Source organism: Mastigoproctus giganteus, chromosome 3 (assembly GCF_048544385.1).
Source record: "Mastigoproctus giganteus isolate SK-2022 chromosome 3, ASM4854438v1, whole genome shotgun sequence".
Taxonomy (NCBI): Eukaryota; Metazoa; Arthropoda; class Arachnida; order Uropygi; family Thelyphonidae; genus Mastigoproctus; species Mastigoproctus giganteus.
In genome coordinates this window covers 99,048,680-99,072,922 of record NC_143577.1, presented here as the reverse complement: position 1 = coordinate 99,072,922, position 24,243 = coordinate 99,048,680, and the positions used below count along the sequence as shown (strand labels likewise).

General features: G+C 40.1%; 1 protein-coding gene across 6 annotated transcripts in view; it reads right to left on the bottom strand.

Moving 5' to 3' along the window:
- The window catches only part of LOC150088181 (rho guanine nucleotide exchange factor 10-like protein), a 465,691-nt gene that overhangs the window by 235,972 nt on the left and 205,476 nt on the right, over positions 1-24,243 (bottom strand). The gene's annotated exons all lie outside the window — the stretch shown is intronic.

Here is a 24,243-nt window from a genome sequence, read left to right as displayed (position 1 = left end):
CTGCTGCTCCTGCCGACCTGGCTACAGAAGCGCCCCTTGTTACTGGTAACAAAGCTACTGGCTTGTATGATTTAGGATCATTTGGAGGTTTTTCTGGATTCTTTAAGATTAATCGCAGGTTTGCTAGTTTCTATGTGATGGGAAATGTACCTTCCTTGGACAGTTATTAAACAGGTGAAGTAGATGTTGAGACTGAGACTTTTGGGAAGAATTTTTATCATTTCTGGTTCAATTAAATCATGGCCAGGGCATTTTCCTTGGTTCTATTAAGAGCATTTGTTAGTTCTACTATTGTGAAGGGGGTTCTATATCTGGAGACATAGGCATCATTCTCATTGCAAATGTTGAGTTGTTCATAAGTGAATGCTTGGTCATCTAGGCACAGATCAGTCAAGGATGTTATTGACTGTTCCATCCTAAGTGTATGTTGGCAGTCTGGTCATAGTATCAGTGGTGTGAACTACATCACCTTTAGGCAGCTTGTTGGTAACTATGTGGTATGCAACACACCAGGGTCTGCATTACCAGAGATAACAACAAGAGCCCTAGATGTTTTCTTTTTTTCTTTTGTCTTATTAGTTGGGTATAGTTATTTCTCAAGGAGCGATACATCTCCCTTTGGGCATTTATCTCAGCCGGAGGCCAGCTAGATCTAGATTTTTTAAAATGCTTCCTAGCCTGGTGCACCATTCGACGGAGGGGTTCTAGTTCAGGGCACCACCAGGGGATTGCATTTATTTGGGGCCTTTTCTTTCTAAAGGTGGCATCAATGGCCTTTATAATTAGTTTAGATACCTGTTCATCAGAGTGTAACTGATTATTTTGTGGGGAGATTCCCTGAAAGGTAGAACTCAGTGCCTCAGCAAATTTGGTCCAATTTGCCTTATTAACATTAGACCTGATGACATCATGTACTTGGGAAGGGAAAATCTGGAGGTTTTTAGGAGCTTGGAAAGTGATTGTATGGTAGTCAGACATGGTCGAGGCTGCCTGCACCCTCCAATTTACGAATATGTGTGTGCAATAGCATTTGCGGCCATTGTTACATCAATCACATTTTCATGCAACATACTACTGTACAATGCAAGATTGTGTGGCTTGTTTAAAAGTCTTAAATGGTGAAGTAGCAATGAAGTCCTCCAAGTCATGTTTGTTTTCAATGCCTACAAAAAAAATAGTTGGCAAACCATAGAATGGAAGCTTATTTAGAGACCTTTATGCCACACATGATCAAAAGCCCTTGAAATGTCAAGGGCAACTGCTTGAGTTTCAACTTTTCCATTGAATTTGTCCATAGGTGGGTAACAAAAGCCAGAATATCGACAGTGGATCGACACTGACAAAATGCATATGATGATCATTGATCATGTGTAAGGTTTCTAGATAATTTAAGAGTTGGTGGTTAATTGGTCTCTCCGTAACTTTAGAAAGAGTAGAAGTAAGTGCAATGAGACGATAATTGGATGGGAGGGATTTGTCATCCTTTTTAAGAACTGGCTGGATATGAGCAAATTTCCAAATAGAAGGGAAAATGCCTTTTGAATAAGAAAGAGAAAAAAGGTGATGCAGAACAGGAGTAAGTTCAGAAGAACAAGTTTTGAGAACAAGTGAAGAAATACCATCCAGAACTAGAGCTTTCTTAGCATCAAGATTGTTCAAAATCCTTCTGACATTCTTTTGATGGAAGACCACAGGAGGCAATGAATGGAATGTACTGGGAATTGTAGGAGGTAATTTACCAAAATCATCAATACATGAGTTGGAAGAAAAAAAGAATGCCAGCAGATTAGCTTGAGCTTTGGCTAAAGTGGCAATAGAATCATCTGGTTTTCAAGAGGTGGGAACGGAGATGGGCAAAAGTTGCAACCAATTGTTTTGGAAAGAGACCAGAATGCTTGACTACCATTTGAATAAGAAGCAAGTTTCTACTCTTAGCCGATTCAAATTTTAGTTGGACTGCTTAATAACTTATTTACAATTATTGCAAACTGTGATGGACAGAAATAAACCTGGAGATTTGGATACAAGCCAATCGTGATATGTTGTTATTTGGTTTTTAGGAGCATTAGCAACTAAGGCCATGTTGCTCCGGGGATATGTGGTGGTCATTCCCTGACCTTTCCGCATCCTCCGTATTTGGTGGTCACGGGCTCGAACCCCAGTCTAATCAAGAAGCGTGTGCTACGCACTGCTGCTCCTGCCCACATGGCTACGGAGGCACCAATCGTGATATGCAACATTCTTATCTTGAATGGCCTTAGCACATTTATTGGAAAACCTTGATTTCCCAATAAATAAAGGACAAGATTTTAAGGCGTGTGGAATAAAGGATTTCAACCCTAAAATAATAATTTCACTGACACGATCTGAGCAAACACTGACATCAGAAGTTTTGAAACAGTAATCCAACCAAGAAAAGAAATCTTGCAGATCATCCCATTTTGCATTTTTGTAATGGCAAACACATGAGGTTGGGAATGATATTGAGTGAAAGGCTCCATTGGGGAACAGACCATCCCTAAGTTATGATGTGTTGCCTAGAGGATCACTTACCTCTAACGTGTACTTAGGATTGTTTGTGATCAAGCATGCTGTCTGGTATTATGATAGGCAATTGAACAATCTGTGCAAGGTCATTAGAAATTGCAAAAGCCTCAGAATCTCGACCAGCTGGGTCCATGTGACTAGAAAATGGAAGCCCGCTGGGGTTGCGAACATTAAAATCACCAAGGAAAATTACCTCATCATTAGGAAAGTCACACTGGAGAAAGTCAAAGAGTTCCAAGTGATTAGTGGAGCTGGGAGAATGATAGAGGAAACACATGAATTTGACAGAATGTGATAGAAAGATTTTAAGCCACAGAAGACCGAAAATAAGAGATTCCAAATTACTTAGTCTTTGACAGGGAATATCAGATTTTTATAATAACTAGGATATACTAAATATAATTTTTGACTAAATGTCAAAGAGTATGAAAAGGCTGTTTAGGCATGGGCAATGCATCTTCATTTCTACTACCCAGGTAGTATGCATGTATCGTTTTATTATATCTCATATTGTGAATACCTTCACAACGAGTTGCCTAGGTATTGCACTCGAATAAGTAATGCTTCTCTGGTAGAGAAGACTACTGTTACTTATTCTCAGATGGGCCTCACCACCCAGACGGCACCATTTCGAAGCAGGTTGGCTTCATCATCGGTGGGTGGGCAGGTACCCTGTTGCAATAGTGACAACCCAGTTATTAGTATTAGCAGAGGCATATGATGCAAGAAAGCAAGCTTATTCAGCATCAGCAAAAAAACAAAAAAAACACAACCACTACTCCCATTTCACCCCTCTGTTCATTCGAAATACCTGTCCAGCTGAGCCTTAAATTTGTTAAGGCTATCAACTTCAACAACAAGTGGTGGAAGTCTATTCCACAAACCAACTGCCCGCTGGCTAAAGGCAAATTTCCGCACATCTATCCGACATCCGTCCTTCCTCAATTTGAATTTATGCCCTCTCAGGTGATTATTCTGAGCAAGAGGAAGAATCCCATCGGCACTGAGCATGCTCAAGCCATTCAAAGCCTTATACACCTCTATCAGATCACCTCGCCGATACCTAGTCTCCAGACTCTGTAATTTGCAAAACTTAAGCCTTTCTTCATAAGAGCAACCCTTTGTTCCGTTCACTAATCTCGTTGCCATTCTCTGTACTCGTTCCAGCAGCTCTACATCCTTCTTGAAATGAGGCCTCCAGACCTGTATACAGTACTCAAGGTGTGGCCTGACCAATGCCTTATACACGGGAATAATCACATCCCTATACCTCCTAGAAAAATTCCTGTATATCATTGACAAGACACAATGAGCTACTCTTGCAGCTCGTCGGCACTGCTCAGAGAACTTCATATCTGCCTGCACAATTACCCCCAGGTCCTTTTCATTCTCTACCACTGTCAGTGTAGTACCACAGAGTTGATACGTTGATCTGGGGTTAATGTTTCCCATATGTAGTACTTTACATTTGTTAATGTTAAACTTCATTTGCCACCTCTCAGCCCATCTGCTCAACCTTTCCAGATCCTGTTGCAGGAGCATAGCATCAGTAGTGTCCTTAACAACCCTGCCAACCTTTGTATCGTCTGCAAACTTGGACATTAAGCTTGATATACCATCATCAACATCATTTTTAAATACAGAAAACAACAATGGACCCAACACTGACCCCTGAGGAACTCCACTAATAACATTAGTCCACGTTGAGCAGTGTCCATTGATTACCTCTCTCTGTCTTCTGCCACTCAACCATCCCTTTATCCATAGCAGCAATTTGCCTCCAATACCACACTGCTCCAATTTGTGCAGCAGTCTTCCATGCGCAACAGTATCAAAAGCCTTTCTAAGATCCAAATATATAATATCAAAGTTATTCCCTGCATCCAGTTCTTTTGTGACTACATCATAGTATCCAATCAAATTGGTCAGACAAGGCCTGCCCTTAACAAAACCATGCTGTGTCTGAGCTATAACTGAATCCTTGTCCAGATGATCCTGCAGTGCTTCTTTAACCAGTGCCTCCATTAATTTTCCTGGAACCGAAGTTCAACTAACAGGTCTATAATTACTTGTGTCAGCCTTTGATCCTCCTTTGTGAATTGGGGTTACATTTGCACATCTCCAGTCTATGGGTACCTCTCCTGAGTCCAAAGAAGCTCTAATAATTATGGCTAGGGGTTTGCTTACTTCCTTTGCTGCCTCCTTTAATATAACTGGATAGCTCCCATCCACCCCGGGTGCCTTTTTTATGTTTATCCTCAACAATTTCTCCTCCACTTTCATCTCAGTTATTAGAAAATCATCTAGCTCACTGTCAATGTTTACTTCACCTACGACATTCCCCTTCCTGAATAACTCCTCATGTGTGAATGTAGATGCAAAATACTTGTTTAGATTGTTAGCCACCTGAGCAGGATCCTCAACTGTTGAACCATCAACATCCAGTGGACCAATCTGATTCATCCCTTTCCTTCTTGAGTTTAAATAGATAAAGAACTCTTTTCTGTTTTTCTCTGCATTCTTTGCCAAGGATTTCTCATAATCTGCCTTTGCAAGCCTAATCTCCTTTGTGACTTGGTTACAGATCAACTTATATCTATCATAGGCTTCCATGTCACCCATTAATTTGTATGTATCCCATGCATTTTTCTTCTCTGCCATATGTCTCATTAGTTCATCTGACAACCATTTAGGACTGAACCTTGAACAATATTTCTTGGTTGGTATGTAAAGCCTGGTAGCTTCCAAGATTAGTTCCTTGAATGCTTCCCATTTTGAATTTGCTGTTGGTAACATCATCAGTTGGTCCCACTGTATAGAATTTAAATACTGTCTCAGACCATCATACTCGCCTTTACGAAAGCAAAAACCCTTCCCTTTACCTCTGATGGTAGTTACCTCCTTGAGTAAATTCCACTTCAGCACACTGTGATCACTGCCACCTAGTGATTCCTTTATCTGCATATTCTTAATGCATGAAGAATCACTACTGATAATCAGATCAAGAGTATTACTCCCTCTAGTTGCCTCCCGAACATGCTGGTGTAGAAAACAATCATCCAATAAATCCACAAAAGCCTTGCTAGTGTGTGAGTGACCAACCCACAAATTCCAGTCAATATCTGGGAAATTAAAATCCCCCATTACAAGACTCTCTGATTTACTGGCCCATTCTATTTCCCAGTACAGTATCTTATTATACTCATCAGAGTCATTAGGCCTATAGCACACTCCTACTCTCAATTTTGATTTACCTATGCTTACGTCACACCAAACTGACTCGACACTGCCCTGTTCATCGATGTCGACTGGCTTCACTTCCTTGGATTTTATGTGTTTTTTAACTAATAGCATAACCCCTCCTCCCTTCCTATCCTGTCTATCCTTTCTGTAGACGTTGTACTCCCCAAATTCCAGTTCTGCATTCCTTATATCTGTGTGACACCCCGTCTCTGATATCCCAACAATATCTGCCTTTGATGTTTTGAGCAATACCTCAAATTCATCAAATTTATTTACTAAACTCCTAGCATTGGTGTACACGCAAGTATACATGCACCTGTTTCTATTCTTAGCTACCCTAACACAACCCATGTGTTTACTTGTACCGCAATGACTTCCAGCAGTCTCTGAAATATCCTGCATCTTGTTTTTCAGGCTTCTTCTCATTCCAATAGAAGCAGTGCAAGAATCACTTTCACCTCTGCCAGTGGCTACTGTTAATCTATTAGTCTTTGTCTCCCCCCCAAGCTCGCAGTTTTCTGACCCACCTAACACATCCCTGTAGAAGCAATCTCTCCTGTTAACAAGTACAGTCCAGGCTGAAAAAAATTGTACCCCTTGAGCCTTGCACAATCTTTCCAGGGCCGAATTGATCGACAAGGCTCTCATCATATACTCCCTTCTATCGTGTCTGGGCAGAATTGCAGACACTTTCAAATTCAACCCTACTTCACGGCTTTTTTTCAACAGTGATCTGTACTTGTTAAGTAATTCCGCTGGTCTCCTACTCTTAATATCCTTAGTGCCAACGTGTACAACTATATCACCTTTTGTGCCCTTAAAAGATGATATCCACTCTACAACGTCATCAACCTTTGCCCCTGGCAGACATACCCTGGTCCTGTTCCACCTATCCTTTTTACAAAGCATGTTCCCCATTTCCCTGACAATAGAGTCACCAAAACTACTAGTTCCTGTGGGACCAGTGCATTCTGCCTTGGGGGCTGCCTCTGTGTTGCAAGGTGACCAAGTGCAAGCTCTGGCGTTGATGTGGGCAGCTGAGAGCTTGATGGGCCCCTCAATTTATTTCCTTTGAGGGCATCCACCCTGTCCTTCAAGGTCTCATATAGGCTCATAACAACGCTGAGTTGTCGCCTAATTTCCTTGCACTCCTTACATCGTGCACACAAGAAGACATCCCTCATGGCAGTATCATGTCCCGTACCCGATTGCTCCGCAAACATCAAGCAAACAGTGCATCTTAAAAGGCTGTGATTCAGAGGGCAACTGCCCCACCGTACATCGTGCACACATCGTCCTTACATCGTGCACACAAGAAGACATCCCTCATGGCAGTATCATGTCCCGTACCCGATTGCTCCGCAAACATCAAGCAAACGGTGCATCTTAAAAGGCTGTGATTCAGAGGGCAACTGCCCCCTGAATCACAGCCTCAACAACGCTGAGTTGTCGCCTAATTTCCTTGCACTCCTTACATCGTGCACACAAGAAGACATCCCTCATGGCAGTATCATGTCCCGTACCCGATTGCTCCGCAAACATCAAGCAAACAGTGCATCTTAAAAGGCTGTGATTCAGAGGGCAACTGCCCCCCCCCCAGTTCTCCCCTGAGCCACAGCACTCCCATTAGCTTGAACCTTTTGCTGTGCTGCTCTGGTCTGATTTCGATTTAATGTCGATAAAATTACAATTTCAGAACAAAATTAAAACCTTAAACTTGTATCCTAACACAGTTATAACGCTATATTTATTTTTCAGTATCGAGTGTTATCTACGAGTTCCCTTTATGTAACTTCCGTATCAAGTTATGCATTAATTATTTGTTACATTTGTACTTCAAGTCGTTATATATATATATATATAGTTAAAAGTACAATTTAATTGACAATGAAGTTTAACAAGATTAATAGATTTACTAATTAATTGACAATATTATATTATGCACTATGCTATACAAAGCTAATGCTATCGAATTCCGGATATCGTGTTACAATGGTGGTAATTACGAACGGTAATTATGAAGTGTAACTCCACAATATGAGAGATGATTGATGGTGTGCATGGTTTAATCTAAATATAATTCTTGACTAAATGTCAAAGAGTATGAAATGGCTATTTAAGTATGGGCAATGCATCTCCATCATTTCTACTACCCAGGTAGTATGCTTATTGGGGAGGGTGCTGCAGTTGGGGAGTTGAACGGACACATAAGCAAGAAGCACCGCTTGATGTAAACGGCAGACAGTGACCGATGGCAGCAGGGAGGATTTCTTGGATTTTCCGGCTTCAAAAACCAAGGAACTTGGATTCTTCATGTTGTAAACAGATGAAAACAACCAGTATTATCCAAGATGCAAAGTTTTATCCGCGAAAATGGGAAACATTGTATCTTGAGTTTTAATAGGCCTAAGACTATAAAAATATATCTTAAATTACTCCTCCGGATATAAGGAACATTATAATAACAGCAAAATGACTGGCATAGACCAAAACTCAAGGGGAAAAAACAGAAAAATCAAAAAATATTCATCGCAATCCTGATAGAGGTGCTAAACAATGAAGAAATTACAAATAAAGACTTAGAAGCTTGCCACCTTAGTGTAAAAAGGGCTAGAAAAGGCAAAAACCAGATAGAAAATACAGATCAAAAGGAGAATGATAATTTAGAGCCACAGGTAACAAAAAACAGAGGAGGAGAGGAAATTTCAGCTTATAAATCTAATAGAGGATCCCGAAAGACAAATTAAAGAAATGAAACTGTTCTTAGAATAGTTTCTTCATAAACAGACAAATAGGATTCATCTGCAACAAGATTGCAGATAGTGAATTGTTGGTCTGTTTTGGAACATAGTGGTTGAACTTAATAGAGAAAACAAAGTATTGAAAGCAAAAGTAGAAACAGTGACTGAAGAGAAGAATAATTATAAAGAAATATATACTTGACTTACGCCCAAGTAGCAAGGGCCACCAAAGCAGATTCATCACAAACTAAACAAACCAACAACAACACTAAGGAAATACCAAAGACAAAAGAAACAAACAATCATTATAAATACTAAGCCTGACTCTACATACAAATCCAACAAGGTAGTCAGGGATATTGTTATGACAAAATTAAAACCTCATTTGAAAGAAATAAAAGTGAACGACATGAGAAAATACAAGAGTACATGAGAACAGGAGAAGTATTTACGGATCAAGCAAATAGAGACGTTTTCCTAAATTTTTGCTTTTTTATTGACTTAAATTGGCATATTAATTTATTTTCTAGAGTCGCTTTATATTCCTAGCAACAATAGTTTAGTTTTAGATTTTTAGGTTATTACTTAGTAAAGGTAAGGGTATTAATCCACGTGTTAGACAAGTTTTGTAGCTCCTACAAACGCTAAGTTTTTAATTATATTTAGCCAGTTTATTGACTTAATTGTCAGATTAAATTATTTTCTATAAGTAGCATATAGACCTAGTCAAGCTCCGTGGTTTATTTTGAATTACGTGATGTTGAAAGTAATTAATACCTTGTATCCATAGATTTACCATTCGTAACTTGCCGCCATTGTTATATGATACAACGTATAACACGAACTAGACAGCGTAAGGTTTAGCAGAAAACTAGATAGCGAGTATAGCCGTATCAATTAATCAGTAAAATTTACTAATCTTATTAAATTTCATTGTCAATTAAATTGTACTTTTTTTAACTAAATACATATAGCCTAGTTTTTACAAACGTAACATTATAAATTAATGTATATAACTTGAAATGAGATAAGTCATATAATGTAACTTGGATATAATAATATTCGATACTGAAATACATATATATATATAATGTTATAACTGCATTGGGATATAAGTTTAGGGTTATATTTTGTATTAGAATTTTATTTGAAATTGAATAGAAATCATGACTCAGACCAGAGCAGCAAAGAAAAAGGCTCAAACTAATGGGAGTGCTGTGGCTAAAGGGAGAACCGAGGGGGTCGGTTGTCCTCTGAATCTTCTGAAACTGACTCTAAAAGTCGGTTGTCTTTTGAAATGCACTGCTTTTGATGTTTGTGGAGCAATCAGGAATGGGACATGATATTGCAATGGGGAATGTCTTTGTAAGTGCGTGATGTAAGGAGTGTGAGAAAATCAGGTGCCAACTCAGCATTGTTATAGGCCTATATAAGAGCTTGAAGGACAGGGTGGATGTCCTCGAAGGATTTAAACTGGGGGCACATCAAGCTCTCAGCTGCCCACATCAATGCCAGAGCATGCACTTGAACATCATGAAACACAGCAACAACCCCTAAGGCAGAATACGCTGGTCCCAAAGAAACTAGTTGTCAGTGACTATTATCAGGGAAACGAGGAACATATTGTGCAAACATAGATGGAACAGGACCAGGGTATGTCTGCCAGGTTCAAAAGTTGATGACGTAGAGCAGACATCTTTTAAGGGCATAAAGGGTAATATTGTTGTACATGTTGGTACTAATGATATTAAGAGTAGGAGACCAGCAGAATTACTTAACAAGTACAGGTCAATGTTGAAAAAAAGCCATGAGTTAGGGTTGAATTTGAAAGAGTCTGCAATTCTGCCCAGACACGAACGATAGGAGGGAGTATATGATCAGAGCCTTGTTGATCAATTCAGCCCTGAAGAGATTGTGCAAGGCTCAAGGGGTAGAATATTTCTCAGCCTGGTCTGTGCTTGTTAACAGGAGAGACTGCTTCTACAGGAATGAGATACACTTAAATAGACAGGGTGCAAGAATATTTGCTGATGCTATCAAGGCAGAGTTAGTTGGGTCAGAAAACTGCTAGATTAGGGGATACACAGACTAATAGATTGACAGTAGCCGCTGGCAGAGGTGAAAGTGATTCTTGCACTGCTTCTATTGAAATGCAATTGAACAGCAGTCTGGAAAGCAAGGCAATGGGGATTTCCAGTACTGCTGGGAGTCATAGTGGAACAAGTAAATACATGGGCTGTGTTAGGGTAACTAAGAGTAGAAACAGGTGCATGTATACTTCATGTACACCAATTCTAAGGGTATAGTTAATAAATTTGATGAGCTTGAAGTGCTATTCAAGACATCAAACACGGATATTGTTGGGATATCAGAGATGTGGTGTCACACAGACATAAGCAGTGCAGAATTGGAATTTGGGGAGTACAATGTGTACAGAAAGGATAGACAGAACAGAAAGGGAGGAGGGATTATGCTGTTATTTAAGAAATGCAAAATCTAAGGAAGTGCATCCAATTGGTGTTGGATGCAATGTTGAGTCTGTTTGGTGTGACATAAGCAGTGGGAAAGGAAAAATGAGAGTAGGAGTGTGTTTTAGGCCAAATAAATCTGATGAATATAATGAGCAATTGTGCAGATAAATAGAGTGAAATGATAAGAGTATAGTAAATAAATTTGATGAATTTGAAGTGCTGATCAAGACGTCAAAGGCAGAAATTGTTGGGATATCAGAGACATGGTCTCACACATATATAAGCAGTGCAGAATTGGAATTTGGGGAGTACAATGTGTGCAGAAAGGATAAAAAGGTAGGAAGGGTTATGTTGTTAAATAATTATAAATCAACAGGGATTACCTTTATTTTAGATATAGGAAGTTTCTTTTCCAACTCTCCTAGTCCAACTCGCTAATAATTCTTGAGGATGCGATATCTATTTTGTAAAGCAGGTGAGACATCTTCCCCACTGTTCTCTACATTCCTTATGTCCCCCCCATATCCAATTTTATTAGACCCCTAAATTAAACTCTAAAGTTCAGCTATAGGACCGAAAGAAATAATCGGTCAATATTTATTAAACAGTTTAGACCTCAAATCTAATTTTATGCCAATCCAGTAATGGTTTCCATGCTGCCAGAAGTATGGTATTTGTAGACAGCAGACATGAGGGCTCATTGTTGAGACCGCATGGTCTGAACACTATGGTTCTGACAGTGGGGAAGATGTCCCACCTGCTTTACAAAATAGATATCGCCATCCAGAAGAATTATTAGCGAGTTGGACTAGGAGAGTTGGAAAAGAAGCTTCCTATATCTAAAATAAAGGTAATCCCTGTTGATTTATAATATAATAGGATATAGGAATTATTGAGCATTTAATAGCTCTCAATTATCAAAGTTGTTAGTTAAGAAACACATAAAGCCTAAGGAAGTGCATCCAGTTGATATGGGTGGACAGTGAAATGTTAAACAGGTTTGGTGTGAAATAATCACTGGAAAAGGGAAAATGAGAGTCGGAGTGTGTTATTGGTCTAATGACTCCGATTAGTACAATGAACAATTCTGCAGAGAAATACAGTGGACCAGTGAATCAGAATGTCTTGTAATGGGGATTTTAACTTTCCAGATATTGACTGGAAAGTAAATATCTGGAAACTTATGGCAAGTTTCCTCAGGAGAGTTCCCTGAGGTACAAGATGAATTGCAGATAGTATATTTGAGTATGTCACTGTCCACTTCTTTTCATTGTCATCCCGTTTCTAATAGGAGGCACCATACCGAAGTAACAGTCCCTGATGTGATTTCTTGGCTCCCTCCAACATCATGGGCACTGTGAAAGGCATCAAACATCCCTTTCAATTCGCCAACTGAGTTTTGATGAACAAGTAGTTCAGCATATGTGTGGAGCCCAGTTCTTGTCCTGCTTGCCTACTTCACACCCGAAGTAGGCTTTTTTATATGGCTTGAGTTAAGGGACACTTTCTTGAAGCTAACATGCACAAAAAAGTAAGACTCTCACAGAGAACAACCGTTAAGTGAGAACAAATAACCCAGTACATAGCTGTATTCAAGGATTACTGCAAAAGAGTTGAAGATGCATTCAAGGCGACAACTTATCACGTGATGAAGAGAGAGGTGACAGTTGGTGACAGAACAGCATGGTGGTACTGACACTTCGGTGTTGCCGTGCATTTTGCCAAGAGTCGCAGCTGATAATTCAGTGTAATTTGCTAATATGAGGTCACAACTGTAATTTGAACACTAGACCCAATCAACAAATTTTAATGTGATTTTCTTGTTCAGTAATATAAAATTAGTCAAGATTGGGTATTTTTGTTTTTGTAATGTTTTACATGTTGACCAGTGTTCATCATCATCATCCATTTTCAATCCACTGCAGGATGAAGGCCTCTCCAGCAACTTTCCAGTTCCTTCTGTTTTGAGCACTGGCCATCCATTTACTACCCACAAACTCATGAATTTCATCTATCCATCTCCGCCTTTGTCTTCCAGGTTTTCTTCTAGCTCCTCTTGGGTACCATGCTGTTATTTTCTTAGTCCATCTGTCATCATGTCTTCAAGCTATGTGTCCTGCCCAAGACCATTTTAGTTCTTTAGTTTTGAAAAGAATGTCCTTTACTTGAGTTTGCTGCCTAATCCATGTGTTTCTCTTCTTATCTAACAGTCTGATTCCCAATATAATTCGTTCCATTCTTCGCTGTGTAGTTCTTAGCTTCTCTTCCATTCTTTTGGTGAGTGCCCAAGTTTCACTTCCATAAGTCATGGTGGGGAGTATACATTGATTCATTATTTTACGTTTCAGACAAACTGGGATATTGCTCTTCAGTATGTGACTATATTTCCTGAATGCTATCCATCCAAAATTTATTCTTCTCTTGACTTCCAGCCATTTATCATTATTACAGCTAATAACTTGTCCCAGATAAGTATATGACTCCACCTTTTCAATTACTGCTCCTTCAATCATTATTTCCCTTTCCGTGGCATACTTGTTCATCATTACTTTTGTTTTAGCCATATTCATCTTGAGTCCAAAATCCTTACTAACTGTGCATAACTGATTAAGATTTTCCTCTAATTCTTTGGGATCGTTGCTTATGACCACAATGTCATCTGCAAATCGTAAATGGTTTAGGTACTCTCCGTTCACATTGACTCCTTTCTGCGACCAGTCTAAACTTCTGAAAGCTTCCTCAAGGGCAGCAGTAAACAGCTTCGGAGATATTGTGTCTCCTTGTCGAACTCCTTTCTCGATTTTAAATTTGCTACTGTCTTTGTCTAGTCTAATAAAGGATGTAGCACTCTCATATATTTTCTTCAAAATCATAATATATGGAGTATCCATGCCTTGTCTTTCCAGTGCCCGAAACATTGCCTTATGCTGTAGGGAGTCAAATGCCTTTTCATAATCCACAAATGCCAAGCATAATGGTGTTTTATATTCATTTGCTTTCTCCATTAGCTGTGATATTACGTGAAGGTGATCCGCAGTTGAGAATCCTGTCCTAAAGCCAGCTTGCTCTTTAGGTTGATTCTCATCAAGTATTCTTTCTAATCTGTCAGTAATGACCCTTGTGAACAACTTGTAGACATGGGATAACAAGCTAATTGGTCTATAATTTCCAATTTCTGATTTATCTCCTTTCTTATGCAGCAAAACTATGATTGCATTATTCCACTGCTTAGGCATCACACCTTTTCTAATGCACTTTGTGAAGAGCCTTTCCAGTTTTTGTGTTATGTCTCTTCCTCCCAATTTTAACAACTCTACAGTAACTTCATCTTCCCCCGGGGCTTTCCGATTCTTCATTTTCTTCAATGCATGTTCTACCTCATCAGGAAGAATATCGGGTATGTCGTATGTGTTGCTACTTTGCAATCCATGTTCCCCACTGCTGGTATCATTCCCTCGGTCCTTGTATAATTCTCTATAGTAGTCTTCTGCTATTTGAATCATGCCTTCTCTGCTGTTTATAAGTACACCATCGCTATTCTTCAGTTTCAGTATCATTTGTCTTTCTGTATTACTGCTCATGGCTGCTGATTTAAATCCTTTGTTTTCCCTTAATGCTTGTTCTACTTTTCTTGTGTTAAATCTTCTTATGTCCTCTGAGTCTCTTTCTAATGGCTTTGCATAACTCAGTATACTCAATTTTCTCCCTGTCAGTGTTTTTCTTGCTCTTCATATGTCGTCTTTGGTTCATCATGACAAGTGTTTCTTGACTAATTTTTTATTCTTTGGATTTCTGTTTCCCTATAGGTTTCTTGGGCTTTATCACTTTCAGAAAGTTGTAATATTCCTCGTCGATATCTTGGTCCTGAGCAGTCTGCAGAAGCTCAAACTTGTTCTTAAGTTCCAGTACATACTGCTTTTTCTCCTCCTCTGTTATTTCAAAGACCTTTGTATTATTTACTCGAGTCAGTTTTTTCCTTTCCTTTCCTACATCTATATCAAGTGTACATCTTACCATTCTGTGATCACTTCCAACATTTACCTTATTCAGGACGGTAACATCATTCACAATATATCTTCTGTTAGTGAGGATGAAGTCTATTTCATTAGTTGTTAATCCATTTGAACTCCTCCATGTCCACTTTCTGTTCACCCATTTCTTGATAAAAGTGTTCATTACTGACAGTCCTTGAGATTCTGTAAATTCCACAAGTCTTTCACCTCTTTCATTTCTTTCACCAATTCCAAAATTTTCTATAGTTCCTCTTTCTGCACTGTTTTGTCTTTTTCCAACCTTAGCATTGAAGTCCCCCATAATAATAGTGTAGTGGGTTTTCTGCTCATCTAGAAGACTCTCAATTTCGGTGTACAATTCTTCAACCTCTTCATCATCATGGCTCGATGTTGGTGCATAAATCATTATAACCTTTAGCTTGTATCTCTTAGAAATCTTGAGTATTAGTGTTGACACCCTTGGTGATGTGCTTTTGAATTCCAAAATGTTGTTTTTAAAATCTTTATGGACCAGAAACCCAACTCCACCTTCACTCCTTTCACTGTTTCCATTGGTATACAGCAGATTTCCACTTGATAAACTTATAAGTGATTTATTTCTTCTTGTTTCAGCCAAACCGACGATATTCCAATTCACATTTTCTAATTCCTTTTCCAGCTCTAATATCCTGTCTTCACCGATCTTACGTTATAACAGGCCAAGTTCAGTTTCTGTGCATGGCAGCCTGGTCATACCCAGAGATTCTTAGCACCCTCTGCTTCCACTCTGATCCTCTCGCTGCCGTAAGAGGGGGAGTGAAAGCTGCTGGGGACTGAGGGCCATTTGTTTTGTTGTGCTGTCATATGCTGGAAGGTTTGGTCTTTTCCTCTTCACGCTGACCAGGCGTCTTGAAGAGACGTAACAGGGATTACCATCAAGAAGGTGTGCATGAGTGGATTTTAGGGAGGCAGGCCAACCGGACTTCTCCTAAATCTTCTGTAATAGAGAGATATTGGATCCATCAGTTTTAGGCTGAGTGCTAATAACACACAGGATACCTGTTCCCCTCTAAGCCCCTCATTCTCCACTGACCAGTGTTAGCATTGGCAATAGTAGAGGTATATGATACAAGAAATCAAGCTATATACCATCAGCCAAAAATAAATAAATAAAAACCTTCCAGTTTCACCCATCCATTCAGTCCAAAAGTTTGTCTAGTTCAGCGTTCAATTTCTGTAAGCTGTCAAGTTCCACAACGACAGATGGAAGTTTGTTCAAGCAATCAACTATCCAATGAATAAAGGCAAATTTTTGCACTTCTATTCAACATCTGACTTTCTTCATCAATTTCAGTTTATGACTCGTCAGTTTCGTACTTTTAGCAAGAGGAAGAATCCTGTCAGCACTGAGCCTGCTCAAATTTTTCAAGGCCTTATACACCTCAATCAGATCGCCTCACAGGCCTAGTCTCCAGATACTGTAATTTGCAGAACTTAAGCCTTTCTTGGTAAGAGCAAACCTTTATTCCCCTCACCAGTCTTACTGCCCTTCTCTGTACTCATTCTAGCAACTACATCTTTCCTAAAATGAGGCCTTCAGACCTGTATGAAGTACTCAAGTTGTGGTCTGACCATTGCCTTGTACAAGGGGATAATTACCTCCTCATCCTTGAGAGGAAAAGAACTGTATATATCATTGACAATACCCCACGACCTACTCTGGCAGCCTGTCTGCACTGCTAGGAAAATTTCTTAACTGATTTCCCAATTAGCATTAGCATTAGTAGAGGCATTTGATGCAAGAAAGCAAGCTTATGCAGCATCAGCCAAAAAAAAAAAAAAAAAAAAAAAAACCCACTTCCACTTCACCCCTCTGTTCGTTCAAAATACCAGTCCAGCTGAGCCTTAAACTTATTTAGGCTATCAACCTCCACCACAAGGGATGGCAGTCTGTTCCACCAACCAACCACCTGCTGGCTAAAGGCAAATTTCCGCAAGTATATCCTACATCTCTCTTTCCTCAATTTGAATTTATGCCCTCTCAGGTGATTTTTCTGAGCTAGAGGAAGAATCCCATCAGCATTGAGCATGCTTAAACCATTCAAGGCTTTATACACCTCTATCAGATCACCTCGCTGGTGCCTAGTCTCCAGACACTGTAATTTGCAAAACTTAAGCCTTTCTTCGTAAGAGCACCCCTTTGTTCCATTCACTAATCTTGTTGCCCTTCTCTGTACTCGTTCCAGCAGCTCTACATCCTTCTTGAAATGAGGCCTCCAGACCTGTATACAGTACTCTAGGTGTGGCCTGACCATTGCCTTATACAATGGAATAATCACCTCCTTATCCCTGCTGGAAAAATTCCTGTATATCATTGACAATACTCCATGAGCTACTCTTGCAGCCCGTCTGCGCTGCTCAGAGAACTTCATATCTGCCTGCACAATCACCCCCAAGTCCCTTTCATTCTCTACCACTGTCAGTGTAGTACCACAGAGTTGATACGTTGCTCTGGGGTTGCTGTTTCCCATGTGTAGTACTTCACATTTGTCAATGTTAAACTTCATTTGCCACCTCTCCGCCCATCTGCTCAACCTTTCCAGATCCTGTTGCAGCAGCATAGTGTCAGTAGTGTCCTTGACAACCTGCCAACCTTTGTATCATCTGCAAACTTGGACATTAAGCTTGATATACCATCATCAATATCATTTATAAATACAGAAAACAACAATGGACCCAACACTGAGCCCTGAGGGACTCCACTAATAACATCAGTCCACGATAAGCAGTGCCCATTGATTACCACTCTCTGTCTTCTCCCCCTCAACCACCCCTTTATCCATAGCAGCAATTTGCCTCCAATGTCACACTGCTCCAATTTGTGTAGCAGTCTTCCATGTGCAACAGTATCAAAAGCCTTTCTAAGATCCAAGTATATAATATCAAAGTTATTCCCTGCATCCAGCTCTTTTGTGACTGCATCATAGTATCCAATCAAGTTGGTCAGGCAAGACTTCCCCTTAACAAAACCATGCTGTGTCTGAGCTATAAGTGAAGTCTTGTCTAAATGATCCTGCAGTGCTTCTTTAACCAGTGCCTCCATTAATTTTCCTGGAACAGAAGTTAAGCTCACAGGTCTATAATTACTTGTTTCAGCCTTTGATCCTCCTTTGTGAATTGGGGTCACATTTGCACATTTCCAGTCCATGGGTACCTCCCCTGAGTCCAAGGAAGCTCTCAATAACTATGGCTAAGGGTTTGCTTACTTCCTTTGCTGCCTCCTTTAATATAACTGGATAGATCCCATCCACCCCAGGTGCCTTTCTTGTGTTTATCTTCAACAGTTTCTCCTCCACTTTACTCCCAGTTATTTCAAGATTCTGTAGCTTACTGCTAGAGTTGAATACACCTCAGGCATTCCCCTTGCTGAATAACTCCTCATGTGTGAATGTCGATGGAAAATATTCATTTAGTTTGTTAGCTACCTGAGCAGGATCATCAACAGTTGACCCATCAATATCAAGTGGACCAATCTGATTCATCCCCTTCCTTCTAGAGTTTACATAAGTAAAGAACTCTTTGCTGTTTTTCTTTGCATCCCTTGCCAAGGATTTCTCGTAATCTGCCTTCGCCTGCCTAACCTCCTTTGTAACTTGGTTGCATATCAACTTGTATCTATCATAGGCTTCTGTGTCATGTGTTAATTTGTAAGTATCCCATGCATTTTTCTTCTCTGCCATATGCCTCATTAGTTCATCTGACATCCATTTTGGCCTAAACCTTGAACAATATTTCTTAGTTGGTATGTAAAGCCTAGTAGCTTCCAAGATTAGTTCCTTGAATGCTTCCCATTTTGAATTTGCTGTTGGTAACATCATCAGTTGGTCCCACTGTATAGAATTTAAATACTGTCTCAGTCCATCGTAGTCGCCTTTACGGAAGCAATAACCTTTCCCTTTACCCCTAATGGTAGTTACCTCTTTCAGTAAATCCCACTTCAGCACACTGTGATCACTGCCACCTAGTGGTTCATTTATCTGCAGATTCTTAATGCATGAAGAATCACTGCTGATAATCAAATCAAGAGTATTACTCCCTCTAGTTGCCTCCCGAACATGCTGATGTAGAAAACAATCATCCAATAAATCCACAAAAGCCCTGCTAGTGTGTGAGTAACCAGCCCCCAAATCCAAGTCAATATCTGGGAAATTAAAATCTCCCATTATAAGACTCTCTGATTTACTGGCCCACTCTATTTCCCTGTACAGTTCCTTATTATACTCATCAGAGTCATTAGGCCTATAGCACACTCCTACTCTCAATTTTGATCTCCCAATGCTTATGTCACACCAAACTGACTCAACACTGCACTGTCCAGCGATGTCGACTGGCTTCACTTCCTTGGTTTTTATGTGTTTCTTAACTAATAGCATAACCCCTCCCCCCTTCCTATCCTGTCTATCCTTTCTGTAGACGTTGTACTCCCCAAATTGCAGTTCTGCATCCCTTATATCTGTGTGACACCACGTCTCTGATATCCCAACAATATCTGCCTTTGATGTTTTGAGCAATACCTCAAATTCATCAAATTTGTTTACTAAACTCCTAGCATTGGTGTACACGCAAGTATACCTGCACCTGTTTCTATTCTTAGCTACCCTAACACAACCCATGTGTTTACTTGTTCCGCAATGGCTCCCAGCAGTCTCTGAAATACCATGCATCTTGTTTTTCAGGCTTCTGCTCATTCTAATAGAAGCAGTGCAAGAATCTCTTTCACCTCTGCCAGTGGCTACTGTCAATCTATTGGTCTTTGTCTCCCCCCAAGCTAGCAGTTTTCCGACCCACCTAACACTGCCTCGTGTTAGGTGGGTCGGAATTATCCCCAGATCTCTTTCACTCTTCACTACCTTGAGTGTAACTTCACCCAGTTGATACATTTCTCTGAGGTTACAGGCTACCCATATGCAGTACTTTACATTTATGAATGTTAAACTTCAGTTGCCACTTTTCAGCCCATATTAGCATTGGCATACGATGCAAGAAAGCAAGCATATCAGCCCAAAAAAAAAAAAAAAAAAAAACTCTCATTTCACCCCCCCCCCCCCCCGTTCGTTCCAAATACCTGTCCAGCTCAGCCTTATATTTATTTAGGTTATCAACTTCCACAACAAAATATGGAAGTCTGTTCCACCAATCAACTACCCGCTGGCTAAAGGCAAACTTCTGCACATCTATACTACAAGCGTCGTTCCTCAATTTGAATTTATGCCCTCTCAGGTGATTATTCTGAGCAAGAGGAAGAATCCCATCAGCATTGAGCATGCTCACACTATTCAAGGCTCTATACACCTCAGTCAGATCACCTCGCAGGTGCTAGTCTCCAGACACTAATCTGCAAAACTTAAGCCTTTTTTCATAAGAGCAACTCTTCGTTCCATTCACTAATAGTAGTAGTAGTAGTAGTAGTAGTGGCACATGATGCAAGAAAGCAAGTGTAGGAGCTTATGCAGCATCAGCCAAAAAAAAAAAAAAAAAAATCACACCATTCCCTCCAAATGCCTGTCCAGTTCCTCCTTAAATTTATTTAACCTATCAACTTCCACAACGACAGATGGAAGTTTGTTCCAGCAATTAACCACCCGCTGGCTAAAGGCAAATTTCCGCACATCTATTCTACATCTGTCCTTTCTTAATTTGAACTTATGTAGGTTGGTAATCTGAACAAGTGGAAGGATCCCATCAGAATTCAGCGTGCTCAACCCATTCAAGGCCTTATAGACCTCAATCAGATCACCGCGCAGGTGCCTAGTCTCCAGCCACTGCAATTTGCAGAACTTAAGCCTCTCTTGGTAAGAGAATCCCTTCATTCCCCTCACCAATCGTGTTGCTCTTCTCTGTACATGCTCAAGCAAATCTACATCCTTCCTAAAATGAGGCCTCCAGACCTGTACGCAGTACTCAAGGCGTGGCCTGACCATTGCCTTATACAGAGGGACAATCACCTCCTTTTCCCTGCTAGCAAAATTCCTATATATCATTGACAAAACCCCATGACCCGCCCTAGCAGCCTGTCTGCACTGCTCAGAAAACTTCATATCTGACTGCACAATTACTCCCAGGTCTTTTTCATTTTCTACCACCTTAAGTGTAGTACCACACAGTTGGTACGTTTCTCTGGGGTTACTTCTACCCATATGCAGTACTTTGCATTTTTCAAGGTTGAACTTCAGTTGCCACTTCTTAGCCCATCTGCCCAAATTATCTAGATTCTGTTGCAGTAGCACACTGCCATTACTGTCATTAACAACCCTGCCAACCTTTGTGTCATCTGCAAACTTCGACATTAAGCCTGATATACCTTCATCAATATCACTGATAAATATACAAAACAACAGTGGACCCAACACCGAACCCTGTGGGACTCCACTAATAACATTAGTCCACGAAGAGCAGCACCCACTGATTACCACCCTCTGTCTTCTCCCACTTAGCCATCCTTTTATCCATTGTAGCAACTTACCCTTAATACCATTCTGCTCCAATTTGTACAGTAGTCTTCCATGCGCAACAGTGTCAAAAGCTTTCCTGAAATCCAAGTATATGATATCAAAATTATTTTTTGCATCCAGTTCCTTTGTGACCACATCATAATAACCAATCAAATTTGTCAGACAAGACTTTCCCTTAACAAACCCATGCTGTGTTTGAATTATTGCTGCAGTCTTGTCTAGATGATCCTGCAATGCATCTTTAACCAGCGACTCCATTATTTTACCCGGAACAGAAGTTAAACTAACTGGTCTGTAATTACTCGTGTCACCCTTTGATCCACCTTTGTGAATTGGGGACACATTTGCACATCTCCAGTCCGTGGGAACCTCCCCTGAGTCCAAGGATGCTCTCATAATTATGGCTAAGGGTTTGCTTAGTTGCTTTGCCGCCTCCTTTAAAATAACTGGATAGATCCCATCCACCCCAGGTGCCTTTCTTATGTTTAACTTCAACAATTTCTCCTCCACTTTGCTCTCAGTTATTACAAAATTATTAAGCACACTGCTACAATTTGATAACCTTCTTCCATTTTCAAATTGTAATAATTCCTCACGTGTGAATGTAGATGCAAAATACTCATTCAGTTTGTTTGCTATCTGAGCAGGATCATCAACAGTCGAACCATCGATGTCAAGTGGACCAATCATATTCATCCCCTTCCTTGTAGAGTTTATATAAGTAAAGAAATCCTTGCTGTTTTTCTTAGCATCTTTTGCCAAAGATTTCTCGTAATCCGCCTTCACCTGCCGAACCTCCTTTGTGACCTGATTACAGACTAGCTTATATCTGCCACAGGCTTCTGCGTCACCTGATAATTTATATGCATCCCATGCATTTTTCTTCTCTGTCACGAGTCTCATTAGTTCATTTGATAACCATTTGATAATCTTGTTGCCCTTCTCTGTATTCGTTCTAACAGCTCTACATCCTTCTTAAAATGAGGCCTCCAGACCTGTATACAGTATTCAAGGTGTGACCTGACCACTGCCTTATATAAGGGGATAATGATCTCCTTATCCTTGCTAGAAACATTCCTGTATATCATTGACAAGACACCGTGAGCTACTCTTGCAGCCCGTCTGCACTGCTCAGAAAACTTCATATCTGCCAGCACAATTACCACCCCAGGTCCTTTTCATTCTCTACCACTGTGAGGGTAGTACCACAGAGTTGATACTTTACTCTGGGGTTACTGCTTCCCATATGCAGAAGTTTACATTTGTCAATGTTAAACTTCATTTGCCGACTCTCAGCACATCTGCTCAACTTTTCTAGATCCTGTTGCAGTCGCAGCGTACTGTCATTAGTGTCCTTAATAACCCTGCCAACCTTCATATCATCTGCAAACTTGGACATTAAGCCTGATATACCATCATCAATATCATTTATAAATACAGAAAACAACAATGGACCCAACACTGAACCCTGAGGGGACTCCACTAATAACATTAGTCCACGAAGAGCAGTGTACATTGATTACCATTCTGTCTTCTCCCACTCAACCATCCCTTTATCCATAGCAGCAATTTGCATCCAATGCCACACTGCTCCAATTTGTGCAGTTTTCCACATGCAACAGTATCAAAAGCCTTTCTAAGGTCCAAATAAATGGATAAGTTATTCCCTGCATCCAGTTCCTTTGTGACCACATCATAGTATCCAATCAAATTGGTCAGACAAGACTTCCCCTTAACAAAACCATGCTGCGTCCGAACTATAACTGAAGTCTTGTCTAGATGATCCTGAAGTGCTTCTTTAACCAGTGCTTCCATTAATTTCCCTGGAACAGAAGTTAAAGTAACAGGTCTATAATTACTTGTGCCACCCTTTGATCCTGCTTTGTGAATTGGGGTCACATTTGCACATCTCCAGCCCATGGGTACATCCCCTGAATCCAAGGAAGCTCTCATAATTATGGCTAAGGGTTTGATTATTTCCTTTGCTGCCTCCTTTAATATTACTGGATAGATTCCATCCACCCCGGGTGCCTTTTTTATGATCTTCTTCAAGAATTTCTCCTCCACTTTATTCTCAGTTATTACTAAATCATCTAGCTTATTGCCAGAGTTTAATTCACCTCTGGCATTCCCCTTCCTGAATAATTCATCTTTACATCGGGGTTCGAGCCCATGACAACCAAATACGGAAAGGTCAGGAAATGACCACATATCCCCGGAGCAATATGGCTTTAGTTGCTAATGCTCTAAAAAACAAATAACAAACAATAACTCATTATGTGTGAATGTAGATGCAAAATACTCATGTTTGTTAGCCACCTGATCAGGATCAACAACAGTTGAACCATCAATATCCAGTGGACCAGTCTGATTCATCCCTTTCCTTCTAGAGTTTACATAGGTAAAGAACTCATTGCCATTTTTCTTTGCATCCTTGGCCTGCCTAATCTTCTCATATTCTGCCTTTGCAAGCCTAATCTCCTTTGTGACTTGTTTACAGATCAGCTTATACCTATCATAGGCTTCCATGTCACCCATTAATTTATATGTATCCTATGCATTTTTCTTCTCTGCCATATGTCTCATTAGTTCATATGACATCCATTTAGGCCTAAACCTTAATAAATATTTCTTAGTTGTTATGTAAAGCCTAGTAGCTTCCAAATTTAATTCTTTGAATGCTTCCCATTTTGAATTTGCTGTTGGTAACACCATCAGTTGGTCCCACGATATACAA